Source organism: Eumetopias jubatus, unplaced genomic scaffold, assembly GCF_037043125.1.
Source record: "Eumetopias jubatus isolate StellerSeaLion01/CBP00866 unplaced genomic scaffold, mEumJub1_p1.0 scaffold_4, whole genome shotgun sequence".
NCBI classification, from domain to species: domain Eukaryota; kingdom Metazoa; phylum Chordata; class Mammalia; order Carnivora; family Otariidae; genus Eumetopias; species Eumetopias jubatus.
Window position 1 is genome coordinate 65,758,966 of NW_028274810.1, and position 27,820 is coordinate 65,786,785.

Below are 27,820 nucleotides of genomic sequence, written 5' to 3' on the forward strand. Positions count from 1 at the left end.
GGTTGAAGATACAGGAGATAATAGAGGGAACAAGATCCTTAGATGATTGTGAGGTGACAGGGTCAAGAATATTCATGAGGGGATTGGTTTTATTTTATTTTTTTAAAGATTTTATTTCTTTGACAGATAGCAAGAGCAGGAACACAAGCAGGGGGAGTGGGAGAGGGAGAAGCAGGCTTCCTGTGGAGCAGGGGTTGGATTCCAGGACTCTGGGATCACGACCTGAGCCAAAGGCAAACACTTAACAACTGAGCCACCCAGGCGCCCCAAGGGGATTGGTTTTAGAGAAATAAAGAGAAAATCTCTATCGAAAATGGAGGAATGTGTAATGAAGAGTGTGGATGCAGGCGGTTAGGTGTTGAAAGCATTCTTTATTGACTTTTTTTGCTCTGTAAAGTAGGCATTGGAGTTTACTTAAGTGGTTTTTTAGAAGTTGTGGGGGAAGTGGTGGGAAACAGGAAACCTTTAGTGGTAAAGATTGAAATAGCTAGTATAGAGAATGGGTAAAGTATATTTGGGAAGTACTAAGAGAAGTTGTGGGTTCTTGATCATGAAAATGACATAAGTAAACCAGTGTTTTAAGAAGATTAATCTAAAGATAGTTTAGAGCCATAGGATGAGGCAAGACTGGTTTAAGAGGTAATTATAGGGGCGCCTGGGGGGCTCAGTTGGTTAAGCATCTGCCTTCGGCTCAGGTCATGATCCCAGGGTCCTGGGATCAAGCCCCACGTCAGGCTCTCTGCTCAGCGGGGAGCCTACTTCTCCCTCTGCCTCTGCCTGCCACTCCCCCTGCTTGTGCTCTCTCTGTCAAATAAATAAAACCAAAAAAAAAAAGGTAACTATAATTGTGTATTGAATGGTGTGCACTGATATATACTAGTCTTTCTCTAATTGACATATACATATTCCCTTTTTTACTTTTTTTTCCTTTCCCCTTATTAACTCAGTTTAGCTAGGCTAAAAACCCATGAGTATGGAGACCATGTCCTCTTGTTCACTTAATGTCCAGCACATAGTAGGTTCTCAAATAATATTTGTAGAATGTATAAATGCATGAGTGCTCATATGCTAGATGTTTTCATGGAACTCTTGGATATTCTGCCAGAAATTTTTTATTTTTATTTATTTATTTAATTTATTTTTAAGATTTTATTGATTTATTTGAGAGAAAGAACAAGTGAGAGCACACAAGTGGGGGGGAAGGAGCAGAGGGTGAGGTAGAAGCAGACTCCCTGCTAAGCAGGGAGCAGCCCGCCTTGGGCCTGGATCCCAGGACCCCGGGATCATGACTTGAGCCGAAGGCAGATGCCCAACTGAATAAGCCACCCAGGCGCTCCAGAAATTTTTAGATTAAATTTTTAGATTAAAAAAATAATTACTTGGGACGCCTGGGTGGCTCAGGTGGTTAAGCGTCTGCCTTCAGCTCAGGTCATGATTCCAGGGTCCTGGGATTGAGTCCCGCATTGGGCTCCCTGCTCGATGGGGAGCCTGCTTCTCCCTCTGCCTGCCACTACTGCTTGTGCTCTCACACTCTCTTGCACCCTCTTTCTCTCCCTGGCAAATAAATAAAATCATTTAAAAAAAATTACTTGATATTCAAGGAAAACAGTATGACTGGGTAGGTTACAGAAGAAAATATAAATTATACAAGTAATAATTATACAGTAATAATTGTATATTTAATTCCTCTAGAAGCTTGTGGGGCTTGGCAGATAGTTAGCAGTCAAATGTTATTGTTTTAATATGTTCCCAATTATTAAATGATATTTGCAGCATTGTTTGTAATAGCAAAAAATCGGCAACTTTATTGTCCATTAGTTGGCTAAAGATTATTATATAGTTATATAATGATGATAATATGTATCCATAAAAAAAGAGATGGTTTTATATATTGAAATGGAAAGATGTCCTGTGATTTATTGTTGAATGAAAAAAGCTTGTTGCTACCAAGATTAAAATATTTTATTTATTTATTTGTCAGAGAGAGAGAGAGAGCACAAGCAGGGGGAATGGCAGGCAGAGGGAGAAGCAGGCTCCCCGCTGAGCAGAGAGCCCGATGTGGGACTTGATCCCAGGACCCTGGGATCATGACCTGAGCTGGAGGCAACTGTTTAACCCACTAAACCACCCAGGCGTCCCATATAATTCCATTTTTAAAAGGAGAAAATAGCACCTCCCATTATATGTTTACCTAAAATACAATTTTTTATGTTTAAATATGTACAGAGATGGTTAGGAATGATAGTAAGCTTATTTCTCTAAGGAAAGGTGGAAGGAATTTGACTTGTATTATTTACTATTTATTTATTTAAAGATTTTATTTATTTATTTGACAGAGAGAGACACGGCGAGAGAGGGAACACAAGCAGGGGGAATGTGAGAGGGAGAAGCAGACTTCCCGCTGAACAGGAAGCCCAATGCGGGGCTCTATCCCAGGACTCTGGGATCATGACCTGAGCGGAAGGCAGACGCTTAACGACTGAGCCACCCAGGCACCCCAGTATTTATAATTTGTGTATATATATTTTTAATTGAAGTATACTTGATATGTAAGTTTCAGGTGTACAACATAGTGATTTACAAATTATCTGTATTGTCATATGCTCACCATAATAAGTATAGTTACTGTCACCACACAAAATTGTCACAGTATTATTGACTATATTCCCAATGCTGTACTTTTCTTCCCTGTGACTTATTTATTTTATAACTGGAAGTTTATATCTCTTAATTTCCTTTACCTATTTCAGGTATCCCTCCACCATCTTCCCTCTGGGGGTCACTCGTTATTATTTATGAGTCTGTTTTTCTTTGTTGTTGTTTGTTTTGTTCAGATTCCATATGTAAATGAAATCATAAGGTATTTGTCCTTCTCTGTCTGACTTATTTCACTTAGTATAATGTCCATGTTTTCACAAATGGCAGGATTTCATTCTTTTTCATGGTTAATATTCCATGTGTATGTACACCACATCTTCTTCATCCATTCATCCATCAGTGGGCACTTAAATTGCTTCCATATCTTGGCTATTGTAAATAATGTTGCAGTTTTGAATTAATGTTTTCGTTTTTCTTTTCCAGAAGTGGAATTACTGGATCCTAGGGTACTTGTATTTTTAGTTTTTGAGGAACCTCTATACTGTTTTCCATAGTGATTGCAACAATTTACACACTCACTAATAGTGCACAACAGTTTCCTTTTCTCTACATCCTAGCCTCATTATTTCTTGTCTTTAGCTATTCTGACTGGTGTGAGGTGATTTCTCATTGGGTTTTGATTTGTGATTAGTAAGCATCTTTTCATGTTTCTGTTGGTCATCTGTATGTCTGTTCAGGTCATCTGCCCATTTTTAATCAGATTATATTTTGGTGTTGACTTGTATGAGTTCTTTATTTATTTTGGATGTTAACCCCTGATTGGCTATATCATTTGCAAATACTTTCTCCCATTCAGGAGATTGCCTTTTTGTTTTGTTGATGGCTTCATTCTCTGCAAAAGCTTTTTAGTTTGATACAATCCCCATTTATTTTTGCTTTTGTTATCCCTTACTTGGGTAAACATATTTAGAAAAATATTGCTAAGGTTGATGCGTAAGAGATTACTGCTTGTGTTTTTTTTTAGGAGTTCTATGGTTTTAGGTCTTACATTTAGGTCTTTAATCCATTTTGAGTTTATTTTTGTGTATGGTGTAAGAAAGTGGTTCAGTTCCATTCTTTTGCCTATAGCTTCCAGTTTTTCCACCACCATTTATTGAAGAGATTGTCTTTTCCTCATTGTGTATTTTTGCCTTCTTTGTCATAATCATATAAGCGTGCATTGGTTTATTTCTGGGGTTTCAATTCTGTTCCATTGATCTGTGTGTCTGTTTTGTGCCAGTACCATACTGTTTTGATACACATTTAAAAAATGGTCATGAACATTTTCTTATTTTTTTTTTTAAGATTTTATTTATTTATCTGACAGAGAGAGACACAGTGAGAGAGGGAACACAAGCAGGCGGAATGGGAGAGGGAGAAGCAGGCTTCTTGCCGAGCAGGGAGCCCTATGAGGGGCTCGATCCCAGGACCCTGGGATCATGACTTGAGCCAAAGGCTCAATGACAATGTTTAATGACTGAGCCACCCAGGTGCCCTCTTATTGTTTTTCAGTATACTTTGTCTACCTAGTGGTCCGTTGTGTGGGTATGCCATAATTTAATCATTACCGTTTTAAAAGATAGATTGTCAAATTTTCTTTACTTAAGAGGCCTACAGAGTCCTTTGAGAGTGAACTCAGTCATAATGAGTTTGGTAGGTATGTAGGGTAACCTCTGGTGATCTAGTCTGTTTCAAGGATATTCTCTAATTGGGAGATCTGGCAGGCAAGAAGATTGGTCTGGGACTTCCACTCTGACATAGGCCTCATATTCATACTGTTTCCCAGAATGAAGTCAATTCCAACTCACAGGAAACTGAGTAGATTATAGGCCCTTTATTATAGCTCTTTCTAGTATGGGAGGGTGGTGGCTGGGAGGGCTCAACTATATGGTTGGACCAGAATTTAACTGTTTTCAGAAGGGTTGGAAGTAGATTGTAGTTTGAAAAGTTAACTTGGTCCTTTGGAGAGGTGTTTAGAGAGATTTTATATTTTTATTAATAAAACTAACAGTAATCTTGCTTCTCCTAATAATAATAACTGGTATTTGTTGAGTGCTTACTATGTACTAGGTCCTGTTCTAAGGAGTTTATGTAGATTACCTCATTTAATCTTTACAGTAACCTTATTAGGTACTGCTCTTATTACATGATAGCCTAAAATGCTGTTCTATGAAAACACATTCTGAGCAGGTACCGGGCACTGATTAGTGTAAATGGGTGTTCTGTCATTTGGTTCCTTCTAAGTATACTCCTTGCCATGACAGACAAGCTCCAAGCCCCTCAATTTTTGGTTTCTTTCTAGCTTTATCTTCTGTTGTGCTGTTTTGTACTCTTTTTCTTGGCACATGCTTTACTCTTTGGTCACGTTTGCCTTGTGAGTTGAAGCATTACCTCCTTTGCGAATCCTTTTATGTATGTATGTATGTAATCATACATACATACATGTGTGATCTGTATCTGTGATCAAGAGTTACATGCTGTACTGACCCTGCCAGCCAGGTGCCCCTTCTCAATCCTTTCTCTTACTTCAGTCTTCCCCTCCCACATGTGAGTTATTTATTCCTTTATGTACCCCTGTAGCAATTTTTTTCAAGCTGTTTGATATTTTTTATAAGTTCAATTTCTCTTTCCCCCTTATTCTGAAATTTTTGTACGGAGAGACTTTGTCATTTCGAGTCTTTGCATGCCTTTTCTTCTGTTACTAATAAGTCACATATCTGTACCTCTATCTAAGACCCATAGCTCCATTTGTGCAGTAGCTCCCATCCCCTTTATTGATACTATCCATCAGTTATTCCAGCAATTTTCCCCCTTACACTTGGCATCGTCAGTTTCCCCCTTTTACTGGATCATTTCCATGAGTACACAAATATGTTGTAATTGTTCGTCTTCAGGGAAAAGACATTTCTTTATTCCACATCCCCTCTGAGTTACGCCCTTCCAGCTACTCAAATTTCTTTTTTTTTTTTTAAGATTTTATTTATTTGACAGAGAGAGACACAGCAAGAGAGGGAACACAAGCAGGGGGAGTGGGAGCGGGAGAAGCAGGCTTCCTGCTGAGCAGGGAGCCTGATGCGGGGCTCAATCCCAGGACCCTGGGATCATGACCTGGGCCGAAGGCAGACGCTTAACAACTGAGCCACCCAGGCATCCCAAGTTTCTTGGTTTTCTTTATAGCAAAGCTTGTTATAAGAATTGTCTATACTTGGGCACCTGGGTGGCTCAGTCAGTTGAGCCTCCAGCTCTTGGTTTTGGCTCAGATCCTGATCTCATGGTCAGATCCCCCCCTTCTCACACCTTTGGAGTGCCGAGGCCTCCCCCAAAGGGATCCAGTGGGGCTTCATGCTCTGTAGGGGGTCTGCTTGAAGGTTCTCTCCCTCTGCCCCTCCTCCCACTCACACTTGCACATGTGTGCGCTTGATCTCTCTCATAAATAAATATTAAAAAAAAGAATTGTCTATCCTTGAAATTTGCAGTTCACTTATTCCCATTCTTTTTTTTGAGACTATCCATTTTAATTTGTAATTTTTTTCATTTAATATATGATTTCTATCTTTCATTGCCATTAGTATGTTCCACAGCATCATTAAAAAATTTTTTTTATTGATGTATAGTTGACACGTTATTTCTTGAACTCAGAGTGGTCTTTTCTCATTATTGCTATATCAAAATAGCTGTTTTCAAGATCACCAATATCCTCTATAGTTGGTTAGTTCTCAAGTTCTTATCTTACTTGGCCTTTCAGTATCATATGACATGGTTAATCATTCTTCTCTTCTTGAAATGCTTTTTGCAAATGGCTCCCAGGTCAATCAGTACTGTTCTCCTTCTCTTTCTGCCTCATTTGAAGATTCCTCCTTATCTCCTTGACCTCTAAATTTTGGAGTGTTGAGGCCTCAGTCCTCAGACTTCTTCTTTTCCCTGTTTTCCTTTGCTCTCTGTGTTATCTCATTCAGTTTCATTGGCTTTAAATAGTATCCTATATAAAGTAACAATTTTGCTCAGGTTCCCAATCCCTATACTCTTTTTTTTTTTTTATACATGAGAGACAGAGAGAGAGAGAGAGGCAGAGGCAGAGGGAGAAGCAGGCTCCCTGCTCAGGGAGTCCCACACAGGACTCCATCCTGGGACCCCGGGATCGTAACCTGAGCCAAAGGCAGACGCTTAACCATCAGAGCCACCCAGGCACCCCCTATACTGTTTCTTACGGTTATGTTTCTTCATAGCACTTATTGCCATTTGATATTATTTACTGGTATGTGAGAACAAGGAGTTTGTTTTGTTCACTGCTGTATCCCCAGTGCCTAGATTAGTGCCTGTCTCATATTCTTGCTTCCATCTCTTGACTCTTTCATCCTTTTCTCCTCTGGCCGGATTGTTATATAAAGATACGTTCTTCAGTCTTTTTTTTTAATCATTTCATTTCTCACTTTTATTTTAGAAATGTATTTATTTGTAAGAGAGAGAGCACAAGCCAGGGGGAGAGGCAGAGGCTCTCCCTCTCCCTGCTGAGGCCAGGGAGCCCGATTTGGGGCTCAATCCCAGAACCCTGGGATCATGACCCAAGCCAAAGGCAGACCCTTAACCGACTGAGCCACCCAGGTGCCCCTAAAAAAATTTTTTTTAGGAAATAAAACTGTACTAATACAGTTGAAATTCTTTATAACTGCTCCTCCTATTTCATTTCCTACCCTCTTTTCCCAGTATTAATCTTTATCTAAATTAGATATATAGGGGCGCCTGGGTGGCTCAGTCGTTAAGCGCCTGCCTTCGGCTCAGGTCATGATCCCAGGGTCCTGGGATCGAGCCCCGCATTGGGCTCCCTGCTCAGCGGGAAGCCTGCTTCTCCCTCTCCCACTCCCCCGGCTTGTGTTCCCTCTCTCGGTCAAATAATAAATAAATAAAAATCTTTAAAAAAAATAGATATATAAATGTATACCATTCCTATGTTTATTTTATACTTTTTATCAAAAATGCATTTATCTTTAAACAGTATATATTGTTTTAAGACATATACATAGAAATTGTAATATTAGATGTCTCATAACCTGCTTTTTTTTTTGGTTTAACATTGCTTTTGAGATTTGTCAGTGCTAATAATACTCTGTTAAATGCTATTTAGTAATATCTTGTATGAATACATCATAATTTATCTGTTTTCTTATTATTGGTCATTTAGATTATTCTCACTTTTTTTTTAAAGATTTATTCATAAGAGACAGAGAGAGAGAGAGAGGCAGAGGAAGAAGCAGGCTCCCCGCTGAGCAGGGAGCCTGATGGGGAACTTGATCCCAGGACCCTGGGATCATGACCTGAGCCGAAGGCAGATGCTTAACCATCTGAGCCACCCAGGTGCCCTATTCCCAATATTTTTGTTATTTTTTTATGTTATGCCCCCATTTATCTTTTCTCTGATTGTTGGACATTTAACTTGTTCCCAGTGTTCAGTGAACATTTTCTACATGACTCCTTGGGCACACATTTGAGAGTTTATCTATATACCTATAAGTGAAACAACTCATTTTTAACTAGGTATAGCCAAAGTACTCTTCTAATTGGCTGTACTATTTTACATTTATGCCAATAGAGCATTAGAGTTCCTCCTCCTGTACCTTTCTACCAACTCTTGATATTGTTAGATTTTTTAAAAATTTGATTCTCTTTTTTTTAAGAGAGAGAGAGCAAGCATGTGAGCACGTGAGTGGAGGGGGAGGGGCAAAGGGATAGAGAGAATCTTAAGTGGGCTCCATTCCCTGTGCAGAGCGCAGGATAGGGCTCAGTGTCATGAGCCTGGTATCATGACCTGAGCAGAAATCAGGAGTCAGATGCTTAACCAACTGAGCCCCCAGGTGTCCCTATTTTTCTCTTCTAAATTGTCCTTTTGTTTGTGTTTTCTCTTAGTACTAATAAGATCAAGCATTATTTCGTGTTTCCTGGTCATTTGAATTTCTCCTTTTATGAACTGCCCATTTTAGGGGGAGGTGTTATTTCTTTTCCTCTTTAAAATTGACTTGTAAGACTTTATATATTTTGAATCCTTTATTGGTTATAAGAATCACAGATATATTCTCTAAGTCTATATAGCTTTTCTTCACCCTTTGTTTATAAAGTCTTAAAATTTAATCAGATTTTTTTCATCTTTGTGTTTTGTGCTTTTTTATCTGATTTATTTTCTGCTACAAGTTTTACAGTTTTGCTTTTTATATTTGGGTATGGATCTCATTTTATTACTGTTGTATAAATACATACAACCAGTTGTCCAAGCACACCTTTTGAAGTCTGCATCCCAGAAGTCACCAAATGTTTTCTCTAAAGGCCTATATAACAAACATTTTAGGCTTTGTCAGTCAAGAGGCAAAATTAAAGATATTATGTAGGTACTTCTATAACAAGGAAGAAAACAAATTTCTGCAGTTTTTTTAGATTTCTGCAAATTTTAAATAAAATTTTTATTAAGTTCAAGATATAGTAACAGTACTTTAAAAAAAAAGATTTATTTATTTATTTATTTATTTGAGAGAGAGAGAGAAAAAAGCAGGGAGGAGGGGTAGAGGGTGAAAGAGAGAGGGAGAGAAGCAGACTCCCTGTTGAGCAGGGAGCCTGATCTGGGGCTTAATCCCAGGATCTGGAGATTATGACCTGAGCTGAAGGCAGACACTTAACTGACTGAGTCACCCAGGCACCCTGTAATAGTACTTTATTGATAATACAGATCAACTAGTGAGAAGACTGGAATTCTTTTTATTGGGATAACATTTTTGGGGGGGTTCATCTCATTATCAAAGTTGATTGCTGTTCATCTGTTAATACTGATTTGTAATGAGACTTGACTTATTTCATCTTTGAAAATGTGTTTTCATCCTGACAGGTACTGCCAAATACTGAATATCAGTCCATTGAGTGTATGCTTTTAATTTAGCATATTCATTGCTTGGAAAGCATTTATAGAATTCTGTTAGAGGGCTCCTGAGTGGCTCAGTCATTGAGCATCTGCCTTCGGCTCGGGTCATGATCCCAGGGTCCTGGGATCAAGTCCCACATCGGGCTCCCTCCTCAGCGGGAAGCCTGCTCTCCCTCTCCCACTCCTGCTGCTTGTGTTCCTGCTCTCGCTATCTCTCTCTCTGTCAAATAAATAAAATCTTAAAAAAAAAAATAAAGAATTCTGTTAGATTCTTGTGATATTTTTGCCCTTTTGCATGTTGTTACATTGTAGATAAATCACTTCTGATTGAAAATTAGGTGGAAACTCCTCAATTAGATGGAGTCTTTGCACAGTTAAAAGGACTTTGAAATATGGAAATTTCCTTTGTACTTGTACCAAGATCTGAAAAACTTTGCTGGAACTATAGTTTGCTTGGAAAACATAACTGTTGGAAATTTGTGTTGGAATGGAGATATGGCTTCTTGTTTTAACTTTTGACAGCACAGGAAGTGTATAAAGCAGCTTGCCATTACGGGTGATTCAGATAAAATTAGTTGTTGTTGAAATGACTTTACCATAAGATGTTTTGCATAAGTGCTATTTTGTAATTTTGGGTTGAATTCATTAAGAAACACTATGGGGCCTTCAGCAAAAGCTGATTTCCAAAGCCATTTGGTGTTTGACAGTAGTGGTTGAAGGCTGTTCTTTTTCAGAAAAATTTCAATCTTGTCCTGGAACTCAATTGCAATAAAGTGTTCCCATTGCTAAGCCATCAAACCTCTCTATAGTAAGGTAATTCAAGATATTCAGCTTCTGTTTCTGAAAAAAAAATTCACAGAACTGATCATTGTAAAGTCTACAAGAGTAAATGACACTACTGTCTCACTAATACATGATAGATTCAAATATTTTCTGTAAAGTACTGCTGATGAATAAGACAATGAATAATCATAGGCTTTGAAACACCTCACAAAGGGTAAATTTGTCCTACTAAACCTTTTTTTCTGCTCCAAATTTTTACCAACAGTGGTGGTAATATGTGTTAGATTACACTTCCAGTTATAGTACATTCATGTTTTCTCAGCCTCTTTGAAAATATTCTTGTAGGGACGCCTGGGTGGCTCAGTCGGTTAAGCGTCTGCCTTCAGTTCAGGTCATGATCTCAGGCTCCTGGGATCAAGCCCCGCATTGGGCTCTCTGCCCAGTGGCGAGTCAGCTTCTCCCTCTGGCTTGCAATCTCTCTTGCTTTCACTCTCTCTCAAATAAATAAATAAAATCTTTAAAAAAAAAAAAAGAAAATATTGCCTCCCAACCCCTGGCAACTATCATTCTACTTTCTTTCTTTTTTTTTTTTTTAAGATTTTATTTATTTATTAGAGAGAGAGACGTTGAGAGAGGAAACACAAACAGGGGGAGTGGGAGAGGGAGAAGCAGGCTTCCTGCTGAGAAGGGAGCCTGATGTGGGGCTCTGGGATCATGACCTGAGCCGAAGGCAGATGCTTAACGACTGAGCCACCCAGGTGCCCCCGTATCGTTCTTTCTTTCAGTGAATATGACTGCTCTGGGTAACTCATATAAGTGAAATCTCAATACAATATTTGTCCTTTTGTATCTGGCTTACATCATTTAGCCTATCTTCAGAATTCATCCATGTTGTAGCATATGTCAGAATTTTTCTTTCTTTCTTTCTTTCTTTCTTTCTTTCTTTCTTTCTTTCTTTCTTTCTTTTTCTTTCTTTCTTTCTTTCTTTCTTTCTTTCTTTTTCTCTCTTTTTCTTTTCTTTTCTTTCTTCAGATTTTATTTGTCAGAGAAAGAGAGAGAGAGAGCACAAGCAGGGGTAGTGGCAGGCAGAGGGAGAAGCAGGCTCCCTTCTGAGCAGGGAGCCCGATGCGGGTCTTGATCCCAGGACCCTGGGATCATGACCTGAGCCGAAGGCAGATGCTTAACCAACTGAGCCACCCAGGGGTCCCGATTTTTCCTTCCTTTTTAGAGCTGAATAACATTCCGTTGTATGTATATACCACATTTTGTTTATCCATTCATCTGTTGATAGACATTGGGTTGTTTGCACCTTTTAGGTATTTGAGTCCCTGCTTTAAATTCATTTGGATATATATCCAGAAATGGTATTGCTCAACCATTTGCATTCTTCTAGTATGTTAGTATTGCTGTGTAACAATCTACCTCACAATTTAAGTAACTCAAAGCAACAATGATTTATTATTTCTTAAAATTCTATGGGATAACTAGGTACTTTTTGTGCCAGGGGTCACTTGTGTGACTGCATTCATTTGGTGGGTTGGCTGGAGCTAGAGTACCTAAGGTGGCTTCACTCACATGTTTGGGCCTTGGTGAGGACAACAAGTGGGCCTTCTCTCTGCTCACAATCTCTCCTTATTCAGTGTGGCTTGTATTACTTTAGGTGACAACTGAGTCCCAAGAGAATAAAGGCAGAAGCTGCAAGACATCTTGAGGCCTAGACTCCAGGACTCACACATCAATTTCACCACAATGTATAGGACAAAATGTACAAATCTAGCCTAGATTCAAGGGATCGAGAGAAATAGTCTCTAAGTCTTGTGGGAAGATTAGTCAGGTTAATAATTGGGGCCATTATTAAAATGATCAGTCACACCTAATAACCTAACAGCTGTTCCATAGCGAAGGAACCTTGAGAAATGGGGAAGGACTGCCATTTAGGGAGCCAAATGTACTTCTGGTGAGTCTTAAATGGGGTGGCTTGGTATTATGTTTTAACAAGTAAGGAGATGTGGGTTTTTTGAGCTTGGTTATTTGCAGGAACTATGTTGTACCATGCAGGGTTTTTTTTTTTTTAAACTGTTGTATGGTTAGCTTTATTTTTATTTATTTATTTTTATTTTATTTATACGAGCAGAGGGAGAGGGAGAAGTGGGCTTTCTGCCGAGCAGGGAGCCTGGTGCGGGTTTGGATCCCAGGACCCTGAGATCATGACCTGAGCTGAAGGCAGACGCTTAACGACTGAGCCACCCAGGCGCCCCAGTATGGTTAGCTTTAAACTGATGCAGCTTGGGCAAGAAGGCCTTAGTTGACTCAGGCAGGTCATATCAGCTTTAGTGTGTGGGCTGTTTTAACTTCAGAGTTGCAGCTGGCCTAGAATTGTAGGCAAAGCGCTAAACAGGGATTTGAATTTTTAATTTTTTTAATTTTTATTTATTTTATTTTTTTAAGAACAGATTTTTTTACATTTTTTTTGTTTTATTATGCTAATCACCATACATCATTAGTTTTTGATGTAGTGTTCCACAATTCGTTGTTTGCGTATAACACCTGGTGCTCCATTCAGTACGTGCCCTCTTTAATACCCATCACCAGGCTAACCCATCCCCCTACCCCCCCAGTATTTTTTTTTTTTTGAGATTTTATCCATTTATTAGAGCATAAGTAGGCAGAGCTGCAGGCAGAGGGAGAAGCAGACTCCCCGCTGAGCAGGGAGCCTGACGTGGGGCTTGATCCCAGGACTCCGGGATCATGACCTGAGCCGAAGGCAGTTGCTTACCGACTGAGCCACCCAGGCGCCCCGGGATTTGATTTTTTAAAGCTTTTATGGGCATAACAATACTTAATGCTTTTATTGATTTCTTGAGCCAGGCCTGCAGTTTTAAACTGCAAAGATGTCTAAAATTCCAAATGTGCTGTAGAGTAATTAATGACTGAGGCACTAGACTTAAATTGTTAATTCCAGATCTAGACAGTGCTAAATCTGTTTAGGTTAAAAGAGGGTATTTGGGAAGGCTTACTTTGTAACTGTGTAACTTGTCACCACCCTCCCCATCTCCACCATGTGGTCTCAAGTATTTTTGGATTTAAATATGTGAGCTTTTGGAGGGGGGGAGAGGGAAAAAAAAGAGGGTGGGGGGAGGGAAAAATATGTGAGCTTTTAACTGGTAATTTTAGTGACTGAAAGTGGATTTCTTCACAAAAAGTTAGCTTGTTAAGGAACAAATAAAAATGCATGGTTGGATACTTTATTATAGAGAGAATAATACCATACTCTTGATTCTTGGACATGGTTTGCAAAATCTGCTTTGGTCTTCCATGTCAGTACAGGAGCAATGGGAGAATGAAACCAAATAAAGGAAGACAGATTGAATAAGCTAGAGGAAGAGAAGTCTTCTTAGAGAAAGAGTGACATCCTATATACATATAAATATTTGAGGCTACATGGTTTGAGGGGGAAGTAATGACAAGTTATGTAATTACAAAGTTAGCACCCCAAGTATCCTCTTTTGACCTAAAATGATTTAGCACTATCTATTTAGACCTAGAAATAGCAATTTAAGGCTGGAAGCTGTGTCACTATGTTCTCACTATATATGAAAATGAGGTCTTAAAGGCTATATAGTATGCTATGTTATGGCTGGCTATAGGAAATTTATTTGCGCATTCATCTATCTGTGGACATTTGGGTGATGTCCAATTTTTCTCTATCAAACGTTGCTTCAGTGAACACTCTTAACATATCCCTGAGATACAACAATATTGAAATTAGGCCAATTAATAGCTCTACAATGAACAAAGTGTACAAGTTAAAGGAAGAGTCCTTTGTCTCTCACTTTAAACCAAAAGTTAGAAACAGTTTTAGTGAGGAAGGCATGTCAAAAGCTGAGATAGACTGGAAGCTAGACTTCTTGAGCCAGTTAGCCAAGTTGTGAATGCAATTAAAAGTACTACTTAGTGAATACACAAATGAAAGGATGATAAGAAAGCAAAACAGCCTGATATGGAGAAAGTTTGAGTATTCTGGATAGAATATTATTTCCTTAAATCAAAGCCTAATCCAGAACAAGGCCCTAACTCTCTTCAATTTTATAAAGGCTGAGAGAGGTGAGGAAGCTGCGAAAGAAAATTTTGAAGTTAGCAGAGGTTGGTTTATGAGGTTTAAAGAAAGGAACTGTCTCCATAAGATAAAGATTTTATTTATTTATTTGACATAGAGAGAGAGACAGAGTGAGCACAAGCAGGGGGAGTGGCAGGCAGAGGCAGAGGGAGAAGCAGGCTCCCCACAGAGAAGGGGAAGCCCGATGTGGGACTCGATCCCAGGACACCGGGATCATGACCTGAGCCGAAGGCAGTCGCTTAACCAACTGAGCCACCCAGGCGCCCTGTCTCCATAAGATAAAAGTGCAAGGTGAAGGGGCACCTGGTGGCTCAGTTGGTTAAATGTCTACCTTCTACTCAGGTCATGGTCCCAGGGTCCTGTGATTGAGCCCTGTGTCGTCGTCCATGCTCCCTGCTGGGGAGTCTGCTTCTCTCTCTCCTTCTGCCTCTCCCTGCTCATGTTCGCTCTTTTGCTCACCCTCTTTCAAACACACACACACACACATGCATACATACATACCTTAAAAAAGCAAAAAGTCCAAGGTGAACCAGCAAGATGTAGAAGCTGCAGCAAGTTATCCAGAAGATCCAGTTTAGATAATTAAGGAGGGTGGCTACACTAAACAACAGATTTTCAGTGTAAATGAAACAGTTTTCTGTTGGAAGAAGATGCTATCTAGGACTTTCATAGCTATAGAGGAGGAGTCAGTGCCTGGCTTCAAAGGACAGGCTGATTCATGCTAGGAGCTAATGGTAGCTGATGACTCTAAATTGAGGCCAGTTCTCAGTTACCATTCTGAAAATCGTAGGTCCCTTAAGAATTATGCTTAATCTACTCTGCCTCTGCTCTATAAATGGAACAACAAAGCCTGGGTGATAGCACATCTATTTACAACATGGCTTACTGAATTTTTAAGCCTACTGTTGAGACTTACTGCTTAGAAAAAAAAAAGATTTTTAAAAATATTACTGCTCATTGGCAATGCATTTGGTCACCCAAGAGCTCTGATGGAGATGTACAATGAGATGAATGTTGTTTTCATGCCCACCAACACGGCATTATCTATTCTGCAGCTCATGTATCAAGGAATAATTTTGACTTGTAAGTCTTGTTATTTAGCAGATTTTGTAAGGCTATAGCTGCCATAGTTAGTGATTCCTCTGATGGATCTGGGCAAAGTAAATTGAAAACCTTCTGGAAAGGATTCACCATTCTAGATGTCATTGAAAACATTTGTGATTCATGGGAAGAGGTCAAACTGTCTGCAAATACATGAGCAGGAGTTTGGAAGAAGTTGATTCCAACTCTTATGGATGACTTTGAGGGGTTTAAGATTTCTGTAGAGGAAGGAACTGCAGATGGGTGGAAAGAGGAAGATAACTAGAAGTGGAGCCTGAAGATGGGACTGCATTGCTGCCACCTCATGATAAAACTTGAATGGTTGAGGAGTTGCTTCTTACGAATGAACAAAGAAAGTGGTTTCTTGAGATAGATTGTACTCCTGGTGAAGATGCTATGAAGATTGCTGAAAGGACAACAAAGGATTTAGAATATTATATAAACCTAGTTGATAAAGCAGCGTCAGGGTTTGAGAAGATTAATTTTGAGAGAAAGTCTGTGGATAAAATGCTATCAAAGAACATTGCATGCTATAGAGAAATTATTTGTGAAAGGAAGAGTCAGTTGATGCAGAGGCAACTTCATTGTTTTATTTTAAGAAATTGCCTTAGCCAACCCATCCTTCCGCAACCACTACCATCATCAGGCAGAAACCGTGGACATTGAAGCAAGACTTTACACCAGCAAAAAGATTACGACTCACTGAAACCATGGGTGATGATTAGCATTTTTTAGCAATAAAGTACTTTTAAATTAAGGTATGTATTTTTTTTTTTTTTAGGTATAATGCTCTTGCACACTTAATAGATGACAGTATGGGTTAAACATTAAGTTATATACACAGGGAAACCAAAAAGTTCATTTGACTCGCTTTATTGTAATATTTGGTTTATTGTAGCAGTCTGGAACTGAACCTGCAGCATCTTTGAGATATGCCTGTATACAGTTTGCTCTTTGATTTTGTTTATGATGCTTTGTTTTAGGAAAGTTTTAAATTATGGTGAAATCTTTCCATTTTTTTTTTAAAGATTTTATTTATTTATTCATGAGAGACAGAGAGAGAGAGAGAGAGAGAAGCAGAGGGAGAAGCAGGCTCCCAAGGAGCAGGGAGCCTGATGTGGGACTCGATCCCAGGACCCTGGGATCATGACCTGAGCTGAAGGCAGACGCTCAACCATCTGAGCCACCCAGGCGCCCGAAATCTTTCCCTTTTTTTTCCTTTATGAACTTCTGGATTTTGTGTCTTGTTGAGCACAGATTTTTCTTCACCCCAATATTATAACAAGATTTCCTCTTTAAATACTTAAAAAAATACTTTTAGATTTTCCTTTTAGGTCTATAATCTCTGAAATTTATGTGTTGAGCGTGAGGAGGTAGATATGTTTTTTTCCCTCAAATGAATTCCCTGTTTTTTTAGCATCATTAATGAATTGTAAATGGTGTTGCAACAGTATTATAAACACTGCTGTTTCTAGAATGTCCTTTCATTGATCTCTCAGTGTTCCTATACCAATATACTGTTTGAATTCAATTGATTTAAAAATTTGTATTTTTAGGGGTGCCTGGGTGGCTCAGTTGTTAAGTGTCTGCCTTCGGCTTAGGTCATGATCCTGGGATCCTGGGATCGAGCCCCACATCTGGCTCCCTGCTCGGCAGGAAGCCTGCTTCTCCCTTTTCCACTCCCCCTGCTTGTGTTCCCTCTCTTGCTGTCTCTCTCTCTTTGTCAAATGAATAAATAAAATCTTTAAAAAAATTAAAAATAAAAATTTACATTATTATAATTGGTAAGGACATTTCCCCTCATTGTTTTCCATTTTCAAAATGTTCTTGCCATTTATGTGACTCTTCACATGAATTTTGGAGTCAGTGTGTATGTTATGATCCACAAAAAATCTTGTTGGTTTTTTTTTTTTATTGGAATTGCCTTGAATTTAGAGACTCATTTGGGGGAGGAATTTATATCTTTATAATATTGGGTCGTCCCATTCAACAGTATGGTATGACTAGTCAGGTCTTCTATTTTCTTCTGTAGTTTTCTAGTTTTCCTTATGTTGATTGTGTTGAGTAGTAGTGAAAAGAATGGGTTCTAGTGCCATGCTACTTGGGTTCAGTCTCTCCTAAGCTTGGGCAAATGAAAAACCCTTTTTGTGTTTCAGTTTCCTCATCCATGAAATGGGAGTAATAATAACAAGATTTCCTCTTGGGTTATTGTGAGGATGAAATTAAGACATGTTGAGACATGTAAGTTAACACATTTAGTATGTTAGCTAATGTTAATAAGTATATATTTAGGTATTTTATAGTTTCTGTTGTTTTTGTGAATAGGGTCTCATATTTAAATCTCATTTTAGGGTACCTGGGTGGCTCGGTTGGTTAAGCGACTGCCTTTGGCTCAGGTCATGATCCTGGAGTCCCAGGATCGAGTCCCGCATCGGGCTCCCTGCTCACTGGGGAGTCTGCTTCTTCCTCTGACCCTCCCCCCTTTCATGTGCTCTCTCTCTCTCTCTCTCTCTCTCATTCTCTCTCCCTCAAATAAATAAATAAAATCTTTCTTTAAATTGGTTATCTTTGGTATATAGGAAAGTTCATGATCTTTTTGTTCATGTTTTGTTTTTCTAAATTCTCGCATTCTCTAGGTAATCATATATTTTACAATGAATTGTTTTTGCTTTCAATATATTTGCCTTATTTATTTATTTATTTATATTTTGGATCGTTTTTCATTGACTAGGACTCCCAATACAATGTTGAATAGAAGTGATGATAAAGAGCATTTTTTTTCATGCCTCTTTAAATGGCTTTGATGTTGATTTATGAAAGTTAACCCTCTATAAAGCCAAGGGCTTTGTGTGTTTGTTCTTATTTTGTTAACTAGTGGGTTTTGAATTTTTATTAAATTACTTTTATTATACAAATAATAAATTAACATACTTTTATTACAAAAGTTTGGAAAAGTACAGAAATTATGGAGTATAGGGAAATTATAAAGCATGGAAGTTCTTTTGTATGCTGTTCTACTTTTATTCCTCTCTTTCTGTATATAACTGTTATATTTGGTTTCTATCCTTTTAATTCTTTTGTGATACCATTATATACATTTAATGTGTACATGTGCACACATACGTTTATTTAGTTTTATAAAACTAGGAGTTAGATTTTCATTTAGCAGATACTAAGTACCTATCATGTATCAGGCATTAACCTTTTTTTGTTCATTCAGCAGACATTTCTTAAATGTTTCCGAAGTGCCAAACAATGTCTCTGGTGCTGTGGTATATCTGTGAAGAAAAAGAATAGCTCTGCCCTCAGAGCTAATATTCTAAAGATGCAGACAAGAGAAAGGAAGGGAAGGAGGAAGGAAGGAAGGAGCCAAGTGTTGATAAATGGTGTGAAAAAGTTAAAGCAGGATAAGAGAGGAGAAAGATTGTGGTGCTGTTTTATTTATTTTATTATTTTAAAAAATATCTACTTTTTAAAAAGATGTATTTATTTTAGAGAGAGAGAGAGGGCGCATGCAAGCACAGGGAGAGGCACAGGGAGAGAGAGAGAGAGAAAGAGAGAGAGAATCTCAAGCAGACTCCGTGCTGAGCATGGAGCCCGACGCAGGGCTCAATCCCACGACCCTGAGACCATGACCTGAGCCAAAAGCAAGAATTGGATGCTTAACCAACTGAACCACTCAGGCTCCCTAAAAATTTCTGATCTGCTAACAGTGTCCTTTTCTATTTTGAGTCTGTCATGATTTTATTCTCAAACAAAACCAAAACAAAATATAACCACAAATTTTTTTTTTTTTTGTTATTTACATGTGATTTTTTGGTATGAAAGGAGATAAAGCCGTATGTTCAGTCTTTCATCTTAAACCAGAGGCTCCTTTCCTTGTCTTCCTTTGCATATTATTCTTTCCAGTTTCTGCTAGCCTGACTTTCTTTTTTTTAAATTGAATAAATTTGGCACATAACATTGTGTAAGTTTAAGGTGTAAGGCATGTTACTTTGATACATTTATATATTGAAATATTGCTGATATAGTGATGTTTATCACATTACATAATTATAGTAGAGTATTATCTATATTCATTATATTGTGCATAAAATCTCTATGACTTGTTCACTATTCGTTACAAGTTTGTACCCTTAAACACCATTCTTCTTAACTCCCACCCCATCCCATCCCCTCGCAACCACCATTTTCTCTTTTTTACAGGTTTAACTTTTTTAGATAGGACATATAAGTAATACCCTACAGAACTTGTTTTTCTCTGTCTGACTTATCTCACTTAGCATAATGTGCTCAAGGTCTATCCATTTTGTCCTTTCTCATGGCTAAATATTCCATTGTGTATATATTGCCACATCTACTTTATCCATTCATCCATTGTTGGGCATTTGGGTTGTTTCCATATCCGGGCTTTTATGAATAATGCTGGAATAAGCATGGGAGTGCATATTTCTTGTCGAATTCCTGTTTATATTTCCTTTGGGTATATACCCAGAGGTGGAAACGCTGGATCACATGGTAGATCTATTTTAAATTTTTTGAGGAATCTCCACATTGTTTTTCACAGTAGTTGGACCAATTTACATTCCTGCCAACAATGTTTAAGGGTTTTCTTTTCATTTTCATCAGCACCTGTTGTCTCTTGCCTTCTTGATGATAGCAATTCTAACAGGTGTGAGGTAATATCTTACTGTGGTTTCGATTTGTATTTCCTGGATAACTATGATGTTGAGCATCTTTTCATGTGTCTGTTGGCCATTTTGATATTCTCTTTGGAAAAGTGTATATTTAGTTCTGCCCATTTTTTAATTGAATTGTTTTTGTTGTTATTAAGTTGACCATGTTCTTTATATATTTTGGATATTAACTCCTTATCCAATATATGGTTTGTAAAAATTTTCTCCTGTTCTGTAGGTTGTCTTTTCATATTGTTGTTTCTTGGGCTGTACAGATGCTTTTGGGTATGATGTAGTTCCATTTGGTTTTTTGCTTTTTTTTTTAAAGATTTTATTTATTTATCTGAGAGAGAGAGAGAGAACATGCAAGGAGGGGAGGTGCAGAGGGAGAAGGAGAATCAGACTTTGCTGAGCAGGGAGCCTGACACGGGGCTTGATTCTAGGACTCTGGGATCATGACTTGAGCTGAAGGCAGATGCTTAACTGACTGAGCCACCCAGGTGCCCCTCTAATTTCTTAATACATGTCTTCATTGCTATGAACTGTACTCTCAGAATTGCTTTTGCTGTGTCCCACAATATTTGCTATGTTATATTTCCATTTTCATTTGTGTTGGGATACTTTTTTCTCTTTTGATTTTTCCTTTGACCTAATTGTTTAGATGTGTCTTTTTTAGTTTCCACATATTTGTAGATCTTTTCACTTTCCTTTTGTTGTCGATGACTAGTTTCATACTATTGTGGTCAAAGAAGATAACTTGGTATGATTGCAGTCTTAAATTTGCTAAGATTTGTTTTGTAGCCTATCATATGATCTATCCTGGAGAATGTTCTATGTGCACCTGAGAAGAATGTGTATTCTTCTGCTGTTGGATGGAATGTTCTGTATGTCTATTGAGTACATTTGTTCTTTTTTTTTTTAAGTTTTTTTATTTGTGAGAGAGAGAGAGCACAAGAGGGAGAGCAGCAGGGAGAGGGAGAAGCAGGCTCCCCACCAGGCAAGAGCCTGATGTGGGGCTTGATCCCAGGACCCTGGGATCATGACCTGAGCCGAAGGCAGATGCTTAACTGACTGAGCTACCCAGACACCCCAGTACATTTGTTCTTAAGTGTGGTTTAATTCCAGTATTTCCTGTTGATTTTTCCCTCTGGACGATCTACCCATTGCTGATAGTGGGGTATTGAATTCTCTTATAATTATTGTATTGTTGTCTATTTTTCCCTTAAGATTTGTTATTATTTGCTTGATATATTTTGTTGCTTGAGTGTTGGGAGCACATATGTTTATGATTGTTATATCTTCTTGATGAACTGACACCTTTATCATTATGTAATGACTTTATTTTGAAGTCCGTTTTGTCTGATGAAAGTATGGCTATGCTTGCCTTCTTTTGGTTTCACTTTGAACCTGTGTGGGTATTTTTGTTTGTTTTTTTAACCTATATGTGTCTTTAGTGCTGAAATGAGTCTCCTGTAGGCAGTATATAGTCAGGTCTTGTTTTTTTTTTTTTATCCATTCAGCCACTCTGTGCCTTTTAACCAACTGAGCCACCCAGGCGCCCTACACTCTGTGCCTTTTGATTGATGAGTTTCATCCATTACCTTTAGGGGCGTTATTGATATGTAAGGATTTACTACTGTCATCTTTTTTGCCTTCTGGTTATTTTGTTTCTCCATTGTTTCCTTTTCCTTCTGCTTATGTCTACCTTTGTAAGTTGGTGGTTTTCCATGGTGATTTGTTCAGTCTCTCCTTTTTTTTATGTTTGTATCTCTGCGTAGATTTTTGCTTTGTGGTTATCATGAGGTTTACATAAAACATTTCATAGATAGGGCAGGAGGAGTGGCAGTGGCCAGGCAGCCCAGCTTCAAGAAAGATTTCTGCCCCTGTGGCTGCAGGCACCTGGTGCACACCTGCCCCACCACGATACTCAAGAGGAAGGTCCGCTCCACTGAGGGATTGGCAAAGGAGGAGCCCAAGAGGAGGTCATCAAGGTGGTCAGTTAAACCTGCTCCTGCAGAAGTGGAAACGAAGCCAAAAAAGGCAGCAGGAAAGGATAAATCTTCAGACAAAAAAGTGCAGACAAAGGGGAGAAGGGGAGCAAAGGGAAAACAGGCTGAAGTGGCTAACCAAGAAATGAAGACTTATCTGCAGAAAAATGGAGAAACTGAAAATGAGGAGCATCCAGCCTCAGATGAAGCAGGAGAAAAAAGCCAAGTCTGTTTGATACCATATACCATGTCTTATCAGTGGTCCCTGTCTCCCTCTCATACAATCCAGGGGAATATATATTTTTTTAAGATTTATTTATTTCAGGGAGAGAGAGAGAGAACATGTGCACATGCAAGTTGGGGGGAGTGGCAGAGGGAGAGAATCTTCAAGCAGATTGAAGGAGCCTGTTTGGGGGGGAGGGGGGCTGGGTCTCCTGACCCATGAGATCATGACCTCAGCCAAACCAAAGAATCGGAAGTTCAACCCACTGACTGAGTCACCCAGGCTCCCCCAGAGGAGGTTTTTTGTTTTTTTTTTAAGATTTTATTTATTTATTTGACAGAGACACAGCGAGAGAAGGAACACAACCAGGGGGAGTGGGAGAGGGAGAAGCAGGCTTCCTGCGGAGCAGGGAGCCCAATGCGGGGCTCAATCCCAGGACACTGGGATCATGACCTGAGCCAAAGGCAGACGCTTAACCAACTGAGCCACCCAGGTGCCCTGAGGAATATTTTTTTAAAATTTTTATTGTTATGTTAATCACCATACATTACATCATTAGTTTTTGATGTAGTGTTCCATGATTCATTGTTTGTGCATAACACCCAGTGCTCCATGCAGAACATGCCCTCTTTAATACCCATTACCAGGCTAACCCATCCTCCCACCCCCCTCCCCTCTAGAATCCTCAGTTTGTTTTTCAGAGTCCATCGTCTCTCATGGTTCGTCTCCCCCTCCGATTTCCCCCCTTCATTCTTCCCCTCCTGCTATCTTCTTCCTTTTTTTTTCTTAACATATATTGCATTATTTGTTTCAGAGGTACAGATCTGTGATTCAACAGTCTTGCACAATTCACAGTGCTCACCATAGCACATACCCTCCCCAATGTCTATCACCCAGCCACCCCCGAGGAATATTTTTATCAACTGTTTTATAAATGCAAGTTTTTTAGTAGCTCTAGAAATATTTTTTTAAATATATATTTTTTAAGATTTTATTTATTTATCAGAGAGAGAGAGACAGAGGCAGGCAGAGGGAGAAGCAGGCTCCTTGCTGAGCAAGGAGCCCGATGTGGGACTCGATCCCAGGACCCTGGGATCATGACCTGAGCTGAAGGCAGATGCTTAACTGACTGAGCCACCCAGGCATCCCTAGAAATATTTTTAAGAAGGAGGGAATCCCACCTCATCCCATTTTTTAAGTGTAAATGCTTTTTTTTTAAGATGTGAAATCATTTGCTGGTTGCTTATTTTTTGGTACAACCAGAAAATAGTGGGATATTGAATGTGGGAGGCCTTGATTGTCTTGGGTATCAGCTCAACATTCCATAGATGGGGTTGTTTTTATTTACTATAGTACCAAACATACTAAATGGCAATTTGGGGGCAGTTGTGCATTTAATATGTCTTGAACATCAATTTTTTTATTTTTTATTTATTTAATTTATTTATTTTTAAAGATTTTATTTGTCAGAGAGAGAAAGTGAGAGTGAACAGCATAAGCAGGGGGAGCGGCAGAGGGAGAAGCAGACTCCCGGCAGAGCAAGGAGCCCGATGCGGGACTCGATCCCAGGATCCTGGGCTGAGCTGAAGGCAGACGCTTAACTGACTGAGCTGCCTAGGCGTTTCAATTTTTTTTTAAGATTTTATTTATTTATTTGACAGAGACACAGCGAGAGCGGGAACACAAGCGGGGGGGTAGGAGAGGGAGAAGCAGGCTTCCCTTGGAGCAGGGATCCCGATACAGGGCTCAATTCCAGGACCCTGGAACCATGACTGAGCCAAAGGCAGATGCATAACCGACTGAGCTACCCAGGTGCCCCTATCTTGAACATTTTAAATTACTTCTCTTCCCATGTTGTTTTTGGTAGAATTGTTTCCTAAAGAAAACTACTCCTTGATCTTGGCTCTCCCTGTCAGAATTTTGTACTCTCTTTAACATCTTGGTTGTGGTAGTCCGGTTTTTCTAGTAACTTTATTAATGTGCTGTGCAAGATTAAAAATTTGAGTGTGTAGTGTATATGATATTAAATTGTGAATTAATGGGACTTAATGTAACAGTGTATCAACATTTGATGATATTGGTACTTGAAATGCTGTTAAGGAAAATTTGCCTCCAGATTTTAAGCTGGAAGGTCACTGGAATAACTTTTGGAAAAGAATCACAACTGCATGATTTTTTAGATTTTTGGTACGTATGTTAAGAATTGTACAAATTGAAATGTCTGACCTGATCCTTAGAATAATCAATAAAAACTTAATTATGAAAGAAAAAAATATTTCATAGATAAAATAGTCCTTTTTCTTCTGATACCAGTTTATCTTCATTTGTCTATAAAATTTCCATCATTTTACTGTTCCCTTTTTATATTTTTGATATCACAAATTATCTCTTTATGCTGTAGTTTTTTTACTTAATTATAATAGCTGTAGTTATTTTTAATGTTCTTTTCCTTTAATTTTTGTGTTATAATTAAGAGTTTAACATATTCTAAAAAAGGATCAGTTTTCTAATTCTTTGTATCACCTTAATTATAGTTTAGTGTACATAGGTCTTTTTGTTCAGCTTGAAGAGCTCCTTTCAACATTTCTTTTAAGGCAAGTATAGTGGGTCTCCTGGTGGTAAACTCCCTTAGCTTTTGTTAGTCTGGGAAAGCCTTTATTTCTCTTTCATATCTAGAGGATAAGTTTGGCATATACAGTATTCTTGGCTGACAGTTTTTATCTTTCAACATTTTGAATATGTAATTCCATTCTCTCCTGGTCTGTAGATTTTCGCATGAGAAATCTGCTGATAGCCAAATGTGGGTTCCTTTGTAAGGTTACTGTCTTTCTTTTCCCTAGCTACCTTGCTTTTTTTTTTTATCATTGGCTTACGGCAGTTTTATTTTTAAAGATTTTATTTATTTATTCATAAGAGACAGAGGCAGAGGGAGAAGCAGGCTCCCCGCTGAGCAGGGAGCCTGATGCAGGACTCGATCCCAGGACCCTGGGATCATGACCTGAGCCGAAGGCAGACGCTTAACCATCTGAGCCACCCAGGCGCCCGGCAGTTTTATTATTTAAAAAAAATTTTTTTTAAAGATTTACTTTTAAGTAATCTCTATGCCGAACATGAGGCTTGAACTCACAACCCTGAGATCAAGTAAGTCACGTGCTCTACTGACTGAGCTAGCCAGGTGCTCCTCAACAGATTTAATATATTTTGGAGAAGGTCTTTTTGCATTGAGATAATAAGGTATTCTGTTGGCTTTGTAGACTTGTATATCCAGTTTCTTTTCCAGGTTTGGGAAGTTGTCAGCTATTATTTTGTTAAATAAACTCATTGGCACCTAAACCTCTCCTTTTTTTCTGGAATACGCATTATTCTTATGTTGGCTTTTCTAATGAAGTTTAATAGTTTTCATCACTTTTAAAAAATCTAAGTTCTCTCTTCTTTTCCACCAGAATCATATCTAGATTCCTATCTTCCAGCTTGTTAATTCTCTCTTCATCTCTCTGCTCAATTTCTAGTGCATTCTCATACCTGATTAATTGATTTCTTCAGCTCTGGATTTTTTTTTTTTTGAAGAATTTTGGTCTCTTTGGTAAAGTACTCCTTATGTTCATTCATTATCTTTCTGAGATCATTGTATTGCCTGAGTTTTTTGTAGCTTGTTGAATTTCTTTATAATATTTTGAATTCTTTATCAGTTAGATTGCAATATTCCATGTCTTTGGGTTCAGTTGCAAGAAAATTGTCATTTCCTTTTTGTGATAAAATACTATGTTTTTTAGGGTTGCCTGGGTGGCTCAGTCGTTAAACGTCTGCCTTCGGCTCAGGTCATGATCCCAGGGTCCTGGGATCGAGCCCTGCATCTGGCTCCCTGCTCAGCCAGGAGTCTTCTCCCTCTCCTACTCCCCCTGCTTGTGTTCCTTGTCTCGCTGTGTCTCTCTCTGTCAAATAAATAAAAAATCTTAAAAAAAATATTATGTTTTTTGATGGTGTTTGATGAAAAGTGCTTCTGCTGCAGCACTTAAGTAGCAAACACCTTTCTTATTTAGGCAAGGTTTTGTTTACTTTGATTTTAACAGTTTAACAGCCTGGTAAATTAGGAGCCTTCTTTTTGTTTTCCAGAAGGTGGCACTATAGTACACCAGAGCTGATTTATTGCTAAGGTTGGAAGCAGATGATAGAAGGAAGGAAGGGGAGGAGGGAGGGAGGAAGGAGGCATTGTGGGGGGGAGGTGTGTACTTAGCATTTGAGGCTTTGGGTATGCCCACAGCCTGGTAGGAGGATCCTCCAGTTGGGGTACCCAGGAGTCTGTGGGCAGTCTCCTTGCCTGAACCCAGGACACACAACAGGAGACATTTTCTTTCAGTACTGGCTGTTTGCCTACTTCCCTTTTCTTTCCTTCCCTACAGTCATTGCTGTTATTCCTCAGAGCAGTGGGTCCCTCCAGCTGCAGAATTCACAGCTGGGCAGACCTCCACCCACCACCTTGACCCTCTGTCTCTTCTGCCAGCAACATTGTGCTGTTCTGCTGCTGGACCTGCTGACACTAGCTCCCACAGCCTCTCCATGGCCCAATCTACCCACTTTGAGTTACATGGATGGATGTCTCAGGTTTCCTGGTTTGCTGTGCAGAGGTAGTTTTTTTCAGTTATGGAAGTCCGATTAGTTGTAAATGAAAGCGGAGAGAAAAAAGGAACAACTCACCGAGCTGTAGTACTTATATCCTTTCCAAACTTTTTTCATCTTGAAGGCTCAAGTTAAGTGTACCTTGCTTTAAGGGCTTCCCTATTGCTTCTTTCTTTCTAACATGTTTAGTGCTATCATTCTGGATTGTACTGGCTTAATTGCATCATATTTTACTAGACAGTGAATGCCTGGTGGTGAGAAATGTGGTTTTATTAACTTTACTCTAAATGTAGTATGGTAGCTGATATAGTAAAGGCTGCTGAGTAAATGCTATTGAATAACACACGAAAGAATAAGTATAAACAGGAGAAGTTTATAGTAGGCACCCTGTCATCAAACTGGCACAGCAGTTTTACTAATAGGATAGTCATTTTCCTGCTAGGCTACCAGACTGTGGGATTTAGTTTTCTTAGAGATGTAGCTACTTTTTTAAGTTCATAAAAGCAGTTCTAGAAACTGGTATAAAAGATCAAATACATTGTACCAAAGGGAAGGAACAGAGTTTAAATATATGAGATTTTGCTTTAATATTTAAGCTGACCTGACTGCTCTGTGTATTGAGTGATATGTTTCTGTTAGGTTGAGTCTTCTGGTATGATAAAATATTTGTTAAGTACTTATAAATTAAAGAAATAGTAAAGGAGGCTGAGTTGTGGGCTTGTTGTCTGTTTAACTTCTAAATTTTGGTTTTTGAACAGGTAAATGTATTTTCATAGT

At 38.8% G+C, this 27,820-nt stretch overlaps 1 protein-coding gene and 1 pseudogene across 2 annotated transcripts in view; both read left to right on the forward strand.

Annotated features, from left to right (window-relative positions):
• Positions 1 to 27,820, forward strand: part of NRDC (nardilysin convertase) — a 106,061-nt gene that overhangs the window by 6,253 nt on the left and 71,988 nt on the right. The window lies entirely within an intron of this gene.
• Positions 314 to 27,819, forward strand: LOC114212060 (non-histone chromosomal protein HMG-14 pseudogene; annotated as a pseudogene).